Here is a 15,759-nt window from a genome sequence, read left to right as displayed (position 1 = left end):
GGGGTGACAATATTGTATCCTATACATTTTTAGTTTTAATTATTCCTTATTCTGAGGAGAGAAAGAGGCATGAAAATTCTGAAAACTTCAGAAATGAGAGGCCACTGAGAGAAAAAGAGGTGAGAAACAGGAAGAAAGAGCTTCTGTCACCAATAGAAAAGTCACCAAAATAGAGTTTTTGCTCCTCTCACTAAAACCAAAATGTCACATGACTAGGGTAATGATTGTCTTGCCCACTCTCAGTAGAGAAAGTTGTAAGTATCAAAGGATGGACAAATGCATAATTGGTACAGGAAGAATCTGCTCTGGAGGGAGATGGTTTTCACCTTAGTTGATATAGTCTTGGAATATAAAAGAAAACAAAATTCTACTGAGTGCTTCCTGTATGTTATGAGGATACATTTTCTGTAACAAATATTTTTATTCCAAGAATAGAAAATCGATTAATATTTGCATGCTAACACCAATTGATTGGTAATGGCTTGCTGCAACACAGCGAGAATGCTGAGAAGAATGCTGAGACTTTATCAAGTGCAGAAGGAAAGAGGCCTGTGATAAATTAACAAGGACTACTGTGGACAGAAGAAAGAAACGTCATGACTGCCAAGTCTACTAATCCTGCAGTGACATATTGGTTAATCCATCCAATGCTGTCATGAAAACAAGAGGAACATAGGCAGCTAACAGCCACCAAGGCCCCAGCTTCATTTCATCAACCATTAAATCTCCTTCCTCACAGAAATCTGAAACTGATATTATTGGTTGCATATGTCTGAAAAGGATCTTAGAGATCCTCTGCACCTATCCCTTCACTTTATGAATATGGAAACTAGAAATAAAACAAGTAATCTACCTATTATTACTTTAAGGTATAGGTTTTTTTAATGTACATTTTTGCAGGTAGGGTTATCTCCCTGCATAAAACTGAATTCTGAGAGGGCCACAACAAAATAAACATTTCTGAATGTTATACCTTTCTAGCAACATCAATTAGATTAATAAAGAAAGCTTTCTTCGTGGAGAAAAATCATTGGCCATTGAGGGAATTATACCTATGCATAAGGATTTAGAAATATAGGAAGAAATCACATTTTAGGATGTCAAAATTAAGTATGATACTCATAATAAAGTAGAAATATTTTATTGTAGAATGAAAAGGACTTTTTAAAAAGCTAAAAATTTTACTTTTTTTCTTCATTTGATCCTCACAACAACCTTAATAAAATGTGTTCAACTTTGTCTCTATTTTTCAGGGAACATGTCTCATAGAGCTAATCAGTGGCAACGCTGGGACCTGTGCCCAGGCCTGGCTTATACAATAGTTTGGGCTCTTAATCTCTTTGTTCTTTTGTCTCCTCCTGTGGCCTTTGGAAAAGAAGCAGTATCTCATTCTCCATGGAATAATAAAGTGAATTCAAAGGCATAACAGAGTAGGAGAAAACCACTTAACGGGCTCAGGAAGAAAGAGGTAACTATCCTCGGGAAAAAAAAAATGAAAGAAATATTATACAGTGGATATGAGATATCAAGAGGGGCCTGTCTCTGATGCGCTGGAATCCAGAATGTGATGGACACTAATGAGATTTATCACTCTTTTCATCCCTACCATTTCGACTTATTCCTGAAGGAGTGGGGGAGTGGGGAGTGGGGAATGGAGGAGTACTCTAGAGAAGAATACCTTGTCATAAAAGTATAAAACTTGAGGTTCAGGTAGGTAGTGTTCTTCATTTCAACTAAGGTTGGGATTTGAGGAGAGAAATCTAATCCATGGTCAGCCAGAGTGGTTTAATCTCTTCCTAGAACAAGATAGATAAGATGGGGGGGGGCGGGAGGGAGAGAGAGAGACAGAAAGATGGGTAGAGATAGAGATACACGGATAGACAGATAAATAGATGGATAGATTAGATAGATGATAGATACATGATAGATAGATACATAGATACATAGATAGACAGATTAGAGATAGATGATGCATGGATAGACAGATTAATAGATGGGTTGATAAGTAGGTAGATGGATAAATAGATACGTGGATAGATAAAGCAAGCAAGCTATCTGCAAAACTGGTACTACAGAATGGTATTTGATTTTCCCAGCTATGGTTTAAGATACTAATGTGTTGGTCTCCTGGCAGAGAAAAGAGCGCACATCCAGGATATGCAGGCTACATGGATGCTTATTGATTTATCAAGCAGACTTTACACTAAAAATAGAGGCAGAAAAAGAAAAACACCCAGAAATGAATCAGAATAGCATCTATAGCAAGAGAAGAAAAAATATCAGTGGAAGGGATGTCTGGTAGTTCATAGAGGAAGCAGTTCATAGTGGAAATGGAAGAAAACTTGCAAATAATAAGAGTAGCCTTAGTACATTCCACACACAGCCTATGGGTAATAAATGAAGGCATTGTCTAGTCCACAGGAGCTTTCTCATCAACCTACAAACATGCTGTTAATTCAATTTTAGGAAAACCTTTTGATCCTCCAATCTCCAACCCCATTTTTGTGCTCCTCTTCATAGCAAAACACCCTGATAGAGTTGCCAATTGTCCTTGCATTTTCCCCTGAACCCTTCAGTCAGGCTCATACCTTCATCAGCTCACTGAAACATCAATGACCTCCACACTGCAAAAATCTCATAGATCACGACTTGCTTAAACTAACAGTAGAGCAAATATCAAGCCATATGCACTGCTGCAGCCATGCTGGTTGTTTAATATTAAAATATTTCCAAATCATTGATAAACAGACACATTTCCACACCTCTGAGTGCCTCCACCAACCACTGCTATTCCCTGGGACCCATTTCTTACTACCCCAGGATCCAGAAATGAAAGAGTTAATCCAGGCATTGCAGAAGGCCTCCAGGTCCTTGCTCCGACACTAAGGCCAGTTTCTATTTCTATCGGTCAATAGCATATGTGCCAGTTATACCCCCTGGAGCTCTCACTCCCTGGCACTGCCATACCAACCACCAGCCCAAGGGCCTGCCCACCCTCCACACACAGCCCTGAGGACCTCTGAGTGGGACCTTCTCTGACACAGCCTTCTGGAAAGCTTCTCTGGTGTCCACTGTGCTCCTGGAATGCCAGCCAGTCCGCCATAGCTATCATGGCCCAACCTTAGATCCTGGTTCTAGTAGACTCAGACATTTGTAGAAAGTGCCCCTGATGACACTGGTATTCAAGGGAGCAGATGTCTAGGGCTCATTTAGCCTCTAAAACTGTGACCTGGTGCTTCTGGTACCCGTATGGTGTCACTTTCATATGGCTGCACAGTACCGTAGGCTCCATGGGACTTTACCTCTGAGAGGGTCTGGGAGAGGCAGGGAACACAGGTGGTAAGGAAAACAAAGGATGGGGACCTTGGGGGCAGTTCGAGGTCAGGGATGCCCAGAGTGTGGGTCACTGTTGAATTTTACCTCCATTTAACTGCACAGGCTCACCCAAACCCACCAAACACTTGCCCGTCACAAGAATTAGCAACAATTTCATTAATAAAAACGAGAACAATCATAGTATTTTCTCTATTCAGTAAATATTAATTTGTTTGAGTACCATAATCATCATTACATTTTTATTTCTACAGATAAGACAACCGAGGCACAAAGTAGTGATTTAAAACTTAAATGGCAGAATTAACCTTCAAACCCAGTCAAGCCAGCACATGGACAAATGCCCTTCACTGCTACAGTACTTTGAGTCTTCTTTGGCTCAAAGGATCATAATTCACCCAATTAAGTATGATATTCCAAAATGATTTTCTTGATTTAGTTGATAATAAGAGCACTTTAATATACAAAACCTCAGCAACATCTGGCCTGAAAGATTTGGTGAGGATACGATGTTTTTAATGGGAGTGCTTTTCAATAGAAGCTGAAAGAATTTGGCACCATGATCGATACTATTTAATCTGGCACACGATGTCACCAATGACTACTACCAGGGAACTTTTTCTGTGTTTGAGTCTGTTCTCTTTATCTATGCATGGCTCAGACAGCAGCATCATTTATCTAGTGAGAGCCTTCTCAAATAAACAATTTCTAAAAATTAATAAATGATTTGGAATTTATTACAGTGATTTGATGAATAATTTATACTATGTTACATGACAGAATTATAACATATTCAGCTTAACTTTTTTAAAGGATAAAAGGGAATTTCTTTCAGGCTGTGATATATACACTTTCACATTAATATTTTACTATGCTGATCGTTAAATATTTTGAGTATCACTTCATTTTTTTTTTTTTTCTAAGACAGGGTCTTGCTCTGTCACCCAGGCTGGAGTGCAGTGGAGCAATCACGGCTCATTGCAGCCTAGACTTCCTGGGCTCAAGGGATCCTCCCTGGTTAGCCTTCTGAGTAGCTGGGTCTACAGGTGCATGCCACCACACCCAGCTAACTTCTTGCATTTTTCGTAGAGATGGAGTTTCACCACGTTTCCTAGGCTGGTCTCAAACTCATAGACCCAAGGGCCTCTGGAAGTGCAGGGACTGCAGGTGCTAGTCACTGCACCCAGCCCACTTCACCTGTCACTAGCATTGGACACTCCTTCCTCCTTAAAACATGTATTCAATTGGCTTTTATGCAACACACTCTTGTTTTCTTTCTTGGTCACCTTTGCGAATTCTCAGTTTCCTTTGCTAATTAATCCACATCTCCCTGATCTCCAAATCTTAGTGTGTTCAAGGCTCAGTCTTGTGACCTCTTCTCTTATCTCTTTTATCTTCCTTGGTCTTCTTATCCAGTATCATGGCTTTAAATATCCTGGATACTCGTAAATGTGTACCTCCAGCCTTGCCTCTTTCTTGTACACCAGACTAGCATATCCAACTGGTTACTAGACATCTCTACTTGGGTGTCTAAAAGGCATCTTAAATTTAATATATCTAAAACTCTTAAACTTTGCCAAACTCCCACAGTCCTTCCTTTCTTGGTCAATGGCAGCTCTGTCCATCTATTTGTTCTAGCCCCAAACCTCCGTCATTCTTGATTCACATCTCATACCCAATCCATCAGTAAGTCTCCTAGGATCTATTTTCAGAATAGATCCTTAACCTGACTGCTCTTTACCACCTCTCTTTTATCACCCTGGACCATGCTATGATCATTTTTCATATGAACTATTTATATTTGCTCAATGATCTCCCTGATTCCACCCTTGCTCTCCTACCCTCTGTTGATAGTGATAAAGGAATCACTAGGTAGTGATGACTTTTAAGTGTAAGGCAATTTATGTGGCTTTGCAATTTAAAATCCTCCAATGGCTTCCATCTAACTCAAAATGAAAACCAAATCATTGTAGTGACCTGCAGACCGCTGCATGAACTGACAGTGCACTGCCTCTAACTCATCTCCCAGAAGCCTCTTCCTCCTTCATTTGACTTCAGCCATACTGGCTTCCTTTCTGTTCCTTGTCTGTGACAAACCCACTCCTGTCTCAGGGGCTTCATATTTGTTCTACCTGCCCAGGAAGTTCTTCCCTGAAATATCCACATGGTTCTTTTCCTTACCTCCCTCAGAGCTTCCTTCAAATGCTATTTTTCTTATAACAAATTAACACAAATGTAGTGTCTTAAACAGCACAAATTTATTATCTCACAGTCCTGTAGGCCAGAAGTCTAGAGGTTAAAATGTCAGCAGGGCTATTGCCTTGTCTTTTCCGTATTCTAGAGGCTGCCCATATTTCTTGGCTCGGGACACATTCTCCATCTTCAAAGCCATCATCATAGCATCTTCAAATCTCTTTCTTTCTCTGCTTTCATCATCACATTGCCTTCTCTGACTCTAACCCCCCTGCCATCTTGTAAAGACCCTCATGATTATGTTGGGCCCGCCTGAATAATTTAGGATGATCTCCCCATCTCATGATCAAGTGATCAAGATTTAGTCACTGATTCAAAGTCCCTTTTGCCATGTAAGATCACATATTTGCAGGTTCCAGGGATTAGGACATGGACATTTTGGGGAGCATTATTCATCTTACCACAATGACTGTTGTAGTAGGCTTTCCCAAGTGAAATATTAAAGCTTTTAAATCTCATCCCCCCACCAGAAAGCCCTAGCCTCCTTTTCTGCTTTAATTTTCCCTAATGACACCTAGCAGCTAAAAATTTGTCTGTCCATCCCATTAAAAATGAGGGTAGGTAGGTTTTGTCACTTTTGTTTACTGATATATCACTGAACTGATATATCTGTGTACGGATATACCCAGTGTCTAAAGGAGTACTAGGACACAATAGGAACTCAATAAATATCTGTTGAATTAGTGTAAAAGACATCTCATAAATAATAACATGGCAGAATGAGACTCACCACTGGAATCAACCAATGAATGGTGTATTGTAGAAGATACTACAACTGTTTGCCAATATTTTGTTCTCTCCTTTTTGGCACATAGCAGGCTGCACATTCTGCTCCTTTGCAGTTGGCTGGGACCATATAACTAATTCTGGCCACTGAAATGTGACCATATGTAATGTATATCAAGTTTGATATGAGGCAATAGAAAGCCCATGCATGCTTCTTCAGCCTCTATCCCCTGCTGAAGCAGCTAGAGAGTGGTCATTTCAGATAGTGTAGATGCAGAATGGCAGGACCTTTGACAGTCTGAGTCCCTGAGTGACTACGCAAAGCAGGACCTTCACTCCACCCCACCCCCAACCAGAGTAGGACATAAAATGCCATCAAGAAATCAACATTTGTTGTGTTAAGGCACTGAAACGTTGAATCATTTGTTATCAAAACATAACTAGTCTACTCTGATTAATACAGACTTCCTTATCAAAACTTGGGAGACTTTGTAAAAAGCAACCCAAATATGCGGCACTGACTTCACAGTTAGATGGCCTTTGGCAAGACAACTAATAGAGGCTACAAAGGTTGTGATTCATGTTTTATTGTGACTAAATATTTAGTAGAACTGTCACCTATGTAACTTGGGAAGTAGATCATATTTAAGTGAACCTGGCGCTCAAGGGGAAAACATAATGTTGGAGTGTTTGTTTAGTGATGTTTGTCGTGTTTGGCTAGATACTATAAGAAATAAGCCCAGGGAAGAATTTCCCAGTTTGAAAGCTGAAATGAAAGGAAATGGGGAAATTTAAGAATTGGAACTTTGCAGGATTGAAAAGCCAATTGCTTCTGGACACCAAATAGTAAAACTTAAGAGTCAAAAAGCAATTTTAGGATAGATGCCAATAAAATCTTTCAACAAATTATATTACCTAAAGGCAAGGATCAGATTAAGGATATATTGCTCAGTAAATCTTTTTCAATTGTATAAAACTACTCATGGCAGATATTAAGGGTAAAACTTGTCCGCAGACATGTGATAGCCTGGAGGAAGAGAACTTGGGGAGCAAAAATGGAAAGAAACATACCAGACATGATAAATTTGTCTCAAAAGAAACTGTGAGATCTTTTACTTCTCTTTCCTTTCTTTATTGAAGAGTTTGATTCTAATACCTTTAGGTAGGCAGAGCAGGATGGACCTCTGTACCTGATGCGGAGGTGGAGGGAGCCTCAGTAGTGCAGTGGAAGGCACTGAACTGAGCTAAGAGAGCACCTGTCTAGGAGGGCTGCCTGGGTCTGAGCCTGGGTGGGTGAGAAGAATGGCCTCTTGGAGGAAGGCACGGAGCATCTTGGTGAGTGCTCAGAGCCTGAGGAGGGAGAGGAGAGAGTCTACATGGAGGGTGGCCAGGCATGGATATCAGAGGACATTCATGTGGGAGACACAGATGGGGTGGGTGGGGTATCAGGCACAGCCTGAGCAGGGTGGCAAGGCCTGAGCAGGGTGAAGAAGACATCCACATGGAAGAAGGTTTACAGTGAGTTTCAAAGCCTGAGCAGAGTGGAAAGGGCATTCCCACAGAGGTGATGGCCAGTGTGAGTGTTAGACACAAAGAAGGTGTTCACATGAAGAAGGGACGGTAGCAATGAATGCTTGGTCATGTACTGGGGATTGATGAAATAAGGGTAATGAGAGACAGTTTTATCATTGTCAGGGAAAGGCATTACAAAAATGAAAAGGGAGAACACCAGAATGAGCCCTGTGGTGGATCTTTGTGAACTTTTGGAGATTCTATAGGTACAGTTGGCCCTCCTTTTCTGTGGGTTTCACATCAGCAGATGGATACGGGAGGCCAACTGTACAAATTTTCCATCTACAATTGCTTGAATCTGCAGGTGCGGAACCATAGAGTGCTGACCCCATTTTATATAAAGGATTTGAACATCTGTGGATTTTGGTATCTGTGGTGGGTCCTGGAATCAGTTCCCTGCTGATACAGAGGGCTGACTGTATACATTATATACAAATACATAAATGTATGTGTGTATATGTATATATGCATAATGGATTAGATATACGTGAATGAATTTAGATGTAAATATATATACATACATACATACATATATTCCCTAACTCTCCCCTGATAGAGCCTAGGAACAGTAACACAAATAGCAATGCACATGCCAGGTGCCTAGATCGTGACTTCTGAATACGTATGCTCTACTAAAAGGAACCAGGACTCTTTGGAGAAATGGTAGTTCCAGTGCTGAGGCAAGAAAAGTACAAGATGAATTTGGAATATCTTGTCCTAGAAAACAAGGAATAGCTCAAAGAATGATAAAGGTGTGTCAAACGGACAGAGAAGCCTAGCTGAAGAGGCCCTCACTGTTCAAATCTAGCACAATTTTATTATCAAAATAAACAATGATGGCAACAAATTATAATCCATTGAATAAAATGGAAACCATATGTATTCCTGACACAAATTAATCAATGAATAAATTGAAAGTTTGATAATGGATATATATATGTAGTTCCAAAGTAACTTCACACAATACTTATTAAATACAAATGGAAAAAGAAAGACTTTGTTGTGGAGAAGCATGGCAGATACCATCTCATTCAAGTAACAAAAGTGAAAAAATCAGAATCTGTGTCATCTAATGGCACGTGACAAGAACACAGGATTGCTTATGTGATATTCCTGCCAAAATGTACAACTTGAATCTAATAAAGGGGAAACATGAAAGAAATGCAAATTGAAAAACACAGTAAAAAGTAACCGGTCTGTAGTCTTCAAAAGTGTCAAGGTAATGCAAGTCAAGGGAAGACTGAGAATTGGGACAGAGGGACTCTGGGAAGACAAGACAGTGAAAAGCAACTCATGGTTCCAAATTGGATTCTTTTGCTGTAAACAACACTTTTGAGGCATCTGGCAAAATTTGAGTGTGTCTGAAGATTAAATGATAGTGATGTATCAATGTTAATTTCCTGATTTTGCAGGTCGTGTTTTGGTTTATAGGAGAAAGTCCTTATTAGTAGGAAACGCACATACTACGGGACAAAGGAGCAACACATAGGCAATTTACTTCCAGACATCTCAGGAAAGAAAAACTGCTTTGTATCATACCTGCAACTTTTCTGTAAGTTTAAAATTGTTTCAAAACAAAATAAAAAAGAAAGAAAATGAAAAAAGAATGTAAGTACGGCACATAAAGACGAGTGGATCAAAAAGCAAGATGCTTAGTGAAATAAGCCAGGCACAGAAAGACAAATACCACATGACCTCACAAATCTGTGGCATCTAATAAAGGTGATCTCGCGAAAGTAGAGAGTAGAATGATGGTGACCAAGGGCTGGGGAGAACTGGAGCAATGTTGGTCAAAGGCCAAAACAAGTCAGTTAAATAGGAGGAATACAGTCAAGCAATCTATTGTACAGCATGGCAACTGTATTTAATAATATATTATATTCTTGAAAAATGCTAAGAGAGTAGATATAAATTCTTTCCCACCACAAAAATGATGAGTATATGAGGTGATATGGTTTGGTGCTGTGTCCTCACCCAACTCTCATCTCAAATTGTAATTCCCATGTGTCAAGGGAAGGACCTGGTGGCAGGTGATTGGATCATGGGAGTGGTTTCCCATGATAGTGAGTGAGTTTTCATGTGATCTGATGGTTTTAAAGTGTTTGGAAGTTCCCCCCTTGCCCTCTCTCTCTCCTGCCACTGTGTGAGACATGTCTTGCTTCCCCTTCTTTACCTTCAGCTATGATTGTAAGTTTCCTGAGGCTTCCCCAGCCACGCAGAACTGTGAGTCAATTAAACCTCTTTTGATTATAAATTACGGAGGCTCAGATCATTCTTTATAGCAATGTAAAAATGGACTAATACATGAGGCAATGTATATGTGAGTTATGTAATCAAGTGACATGTATCACTTCTGTGCAGGCAGTGAAAAGTCCAAATACTCTTCTCTAATATGTTTCCCTGCTGTGGTGATTGAAGAAGTCATGTATTCCAGGTGCTATAGCTATGAGATGCCTGTAGTCCCAGCTCCTCGGGAAGCTGAGGCAAGAGAATCGCTTGAACCCGGGAGGTGGAGGCTGCAGTGAGCAAAGATCAAGCCACCGTACTACAGCCTGGGTGACAGAGTAAGACTCCATCTCAAAAACAAACAAACAAACAAAAACAAATGAACACACACACACACACACACACACACACACAAACATCTTCCTTTTATATGGCCCTATGCCTAAAGAAAGCAAACGTTTCTATGTCTTGTTGCCATGTTAGTGTGTTATTGACAGGAGGAATCCATGTACTCAATCTCTTTGGCTAATTTGTAGTAGTGTCTCCAAAATGTCACTCTTATACCTCTTCTTTGATCCTTAATCAGATACTCATGTCTTCTACCTTCCCTGTATCCAGATTCCTTTCTTTGAATTGAGTGTCTCCGTAGGATAGATTATCCTACAATAATGCACAACCACAAACTTAGTGGTTTACTTTTAAAAAGGGGTTTTTTAATCTGCTTAATTTTTATGTTCTATTAGGTGTCTGACTGCGTAGTAACACTCAGGACCCAGGCCGATAGAGGCATTGTCTCGCTCTGTCACTCAGGCTGGAGTGCAGTGGCATGATCTCAGCTCACTGCAAGCCCTGCCTCCTGGGTTCACACCATTCTCCTACCTCAGCCTCCTGAGTAGCTGGGACTACAGGCGCCCGCCACCACGCCCGGCTAATTTTTTGTATTTTTAATAGCGACATGGTTTCACCATGTTAGCCAGGATGGTCTCAATCTCCTGACCTCATGATCCGCCCACCTCAGCCTCCCAAAGTGCTGGGATTACGGGCATGAGTCATAATGCCCAGCCCAGGGATTCCCTTTGGATATCTAGTCCTTTAAATGCTTGAATTCTTAGCTCCTGAAGTGGATCTCCTACCAATTCTTGGTTCTTTGGATTTAGGTTTTCTCACACACCTCTGGTTTTGTAACAATCCCTGAATAATTTATGTCTCTGGATTTGACATACTGGGTTTCTTATAATACTTGACTCCTAGGAGGTGTTTTAAAAGTCATTGTTTTGTTTTGTTTTCAGTGTATATGATATCCTTGACAGAAATCCTGGCTTAGCTGACAGAAATAAAGTTAGTACCATGATACCCATTACCATAACTAGTTACTCTGCATATAGGGATGCCCCTCGATGAGAGTCAACACCTCATTACCGAGAGTACAACGTGGCTGCCAAAATTACGAGACAGTTTGTACCAGAAGTTCACCAAAGATAGATTCTGGTCAAACACTAACTGCCCAAGTGTTAAAGTCAACATTCAACTAAAGCCAAGCCAAAGCTAAAAATAACCATCATAAAAGGAAGTTCTGAAAATGTGCTATTTTATTTATAGATATATAAAATTTATAGTTATACAAAATGTATGATGTTATCATAATATATTTAAATATGAGCATAATTTTATCACTAAACTTCTATAAATAAAATTGCAAACTTATTAAAATGTAGGCATAATACATGTTTGGTAGGGTCAGATAGCTGTTCCATGGTCCCTATACAGTACATTTGTAAGATTATATAATATTAAAATTGGTAAAAGAATAAGAAATTTGGAGACACCTAATTTTCCTCTTGTTTTCTTCTTCCACTCTAGTATACTTTTTCATATCTAGGTTTTCTACCTTATTTTGGAGTTTTCCCTTCTCATGGAATTTCGAAGTCACAGTTGACATTCTGAATTCATACTTACAAGAGGTAAAAAATTCCCCAAAGAAATTTTTCTTGAAAGAACCATAGCTTACCTGGACTTACATTTAACATAAAATTTAAATATTGCTCTTGCTATGGTTTTAATATAGTTTGTTTGGCTCTGTCAAGACCCATGTTGAAATTTGATCCCCAGGATTGGAGGTGAGCCTGGTAGGAGGTATTTGCATCATGAGGGCAGATTCTTCATGAATGCTCAATACATTTTTGCAGCAGCAAATAAGTTCTCACTCTCGGTTCCTGTAAGAGCTGTTTGTTGAAAAAGAACCTGGCATCTCCTCTGCTTTCTTGCTTTTCAATATAGCCATGTGATCTGCATAAGCCAGCTCCCTTTGCCTTCCACCATGAATGGAAGCAGTCCGAGACCCTCCCCCAAAATAGACGCTGGGCCATGCTTCTTGTACAGCCTGTAGAACCGTGAGCCAAATAAACCTCATTTCTTTATAAATTACCCAGCCTCAGGTATTCGTTTATAGCAAAACAAACAGACTAAGACAGATCTTAAAGCCGATTTTCTCTAATATACATCAAATAACTTTACAAATATTAGAACTATGGCATAATGTTATTATTCTGCTTTGCATTTTTGAAATTCTCATGAATATTTATTTGCTGAGAAAGAGTAACTTCCTGAAGTTATCCAGCTAACACAGCTTCTCTTACTTTTTTTATTAACTGCTAATTTATATTCTTATTTATTAACTATTTTAAAATTCTAAATTATTTTATACACAAAATGAACAGCTTTCATAGTAATTGTTCTGTTTTATAATTGTAATGATAAATATGCCTTCGTGCTTTTAATATTGTGAGAATTGTTTTTCTTTCTTTTTTTCTGAGACAGGATCTCACTTTGTCACCCAAGCTGGACTGCAGTGGTACAAACACTGCAGCCTCAACCTCCTGGGCTCAAGCGATCTTCCCAGCTCAGGCTCCTGAGTAGCAGGGATTACGGGTGCATGCCACTATGCCTGGCTAATTTTTGTATTTTTTGTAGAGACTGGATTTCACCATGCTGCCCAGGCTGGTCTCAAACTTCTGAGCTCAAGTAACCCACCTGCTGCAGCCTCCCAAAGTGCTGGAATGAAAGGCATGAGCTTCTGTGCCCAGCCAAGAATTTTCATATATAAAATACATAAAGAGATTTTTCACTCTACGTAACATCCAGAATGCTCACTTGTTTTTAAAAGTATCAACAATAAATCTGAATAGCATGTCATATTTGTATTCCTTATGTTGTTAAACTGGTTAGATATTATAGTACACCACAGGATGATGCTGTTATTGACTACAAGTTCAAAGGTGTCAGAGGTTCTATTTAAGGATGTCTCTATGCCACTCTGACCTTCAAAGGCTAAGACTGAAAAATCCACATCTGAGTAACAGATGTTGTGGCCAAATTCTCAGGATGAAGCCAAACTTTGGTGTATCTGTAATTTGTACAAAAGCCACTTTGAAGAAAAAGTCTCTGATATCTGGAATTGAGAAGAAAGTGAATACCAAAGACCATATTCACACCAGGAACAATTTAATAAGGAAAGCCATCCTACTCTCTTGAGTAAATCAGCTCGTGTATACGGGATTGAGCTGGGTTAACAAAGGACCCCAAGAGCAATGAGAGAGCAGAATCCATAGACACAAAAGAAAGAATAGAGAAACACACCTTTTCCTAGCTTTGGTGAAAAATATACATATACACGCATATATAAATATACACATATATATGTACATGTGTAAATATACACGTGTGTGTATATATACACACATGTACACACATATATATACTTATATATACACATTATATACACACATATATCTATATATATACACATACACATACACACACACATATATACATAACATATATACACTCACTAAAGAACGTTTATTTAAAACATTTAACCATACAACAGAATAGAAAGGAGTGGAAAATAGATAAGGCGGCAAAGGACTGGAATCTCTTTCCACTTCCGCTATTTATTGACTGTTCCACCTTAACCAAGACACACAATACATATAAGCCTGAGTTTTCCCGTCTATAAAAAGTAGGTAATAGTATCTACATTATTAAACTCAAAAAATAAATGAAACTTTTGTAAATTCTAAAGTTGTACATAAAATAGATTTTAAGCATTTTTCTCAAGTAAACTTATTTTAAAATCCTATTCTATTCTAACCATTTCCTTACCTCTCCAGTTTGCTTGATACTACTTTGCTCATGCTTATGTGTCACATTATAAAAACCAATATTAATAAGTACTATCATAATTTCCATTTTACATTTAAATAAACTGAGACACAGAGCTAAGATTACATGCAACACAACATGCATAATTTACTGACAACTTACAAAGCTGAATCGAGGCCTTGGTGTACAATTACTTTGCTAAGTTAATGTCTCTGGTGCAAAAACATCAATCCTTGCCTGGTAATTCCCTGAACTCAATGTTGAATCTTTTCATTCTATTAATATAAGTTGCCAAAATTTAAAAGACAGTTTGGTTAAATAGTAGAAAATGAAGCCTGTTGCTTAAAATATTTTTATTTAAGTTGCCTGAATATTTATTGCAAAACCAGGGCTACCCCTAAGACAAAGCAGATAACCCATTTGCATGCCTCAAAAGGTGCCAAAACTCAGTCTTAAAAGCCCCAAATTAAAGCAGCCACACTGGGTTCAAAGTGAGCTGACTTACTTGACTCAACAAAAGAAGCCTGCTGGCATTGGTCAAACCCACATAAACATCAGAGATAACACTCACTACCCCAGAGCCATGCTTGGGACCAACTGGGAGGATGGTTACATTCAAGAATTCACTGCAGAGTGACATTAGCAAAATAGCAGAATAAGAGATTTCTACTATCATCCGCCTACAGAAACATCCATTTTGACCAATACCCATAAACAAAAATACCATCATGGAAGTTTGAGAGTCCAGGAAAGAAGTTCTAGTACAGTGTTACGGCAAAAAAAAAAAAAAAAAAAAAATCCAAGAATAAACACATTGAAGAAAGTAAGAAAAATTTCACTTTACTCATGTCACCGCTTCTCAAGGAAGCACATTTCAGTGCCAAAAGAGACCCCGTCGGCCCATAATTTCTCTCAAGTTGGAAAGTGAGAGTGATATGAGTGAGCGCTCAGCTTTCCCAGCCATGTGGGATGCCTCCCAAGAGGCCCACTTCTTTCTCATTTCACCCAGAATACTAATGTGATCTGTGTGGCTGAGTGCTTGGGAGAAGCTGGGAGCAAGGAAGAAAGGCCACAGACCTTACTAACCACTCCATGGACTCCATCAGGAAGCCTATCCGTGAGCTGCTTGGGGCCAGGCTTTACCTGCAGAACAAGAACAACTGGCCCAGGAGCACTACAAATGCACTGAGTCCCTCTCCAAATGCTGACTTCCTGCACAACCTCATGGACAAGTGCTGTGAGAAAGTACACAAACTTCACCGTTTCAGAGCGCCATCCTAGAGAAAACAAATGGGAGGCTTTCATCACACAGCCTGGCTCTGCAGGATTGAGAGAAGGGATACAATCTTAGAATTCCCACCAAGAGGGAACAAGAGGTAGGAAGTGGGCATGTCCATAGAAAAACATCTGAGAGAGTCTCAAAATCTCTAGTTGGGCTGATTGGCAAAGGTCTTTCTTTTCCAAAGCCAGTCAGTAAAGACTGTAGGA

The sequence above is a fragment of the Piliocolobus tephrosceles genome, chromosome 13 (assembly GCF_002776525.5).
Source record: "Piliocolobus tephrosceles isolate RC106 chromosome 13, ASM277652v3, whole genome shotgun sequence".
NCBI classification, from domain to species: domain Eukaryota; kingdom Metazoa; phylum Chordata; class Mammalia; order Primates; family Cercopithecidae; genus Piliocolobus; species Piliocolobus tephrosceles.
This window is presented reverse-complemented; position numbering follows the sequence as displayed.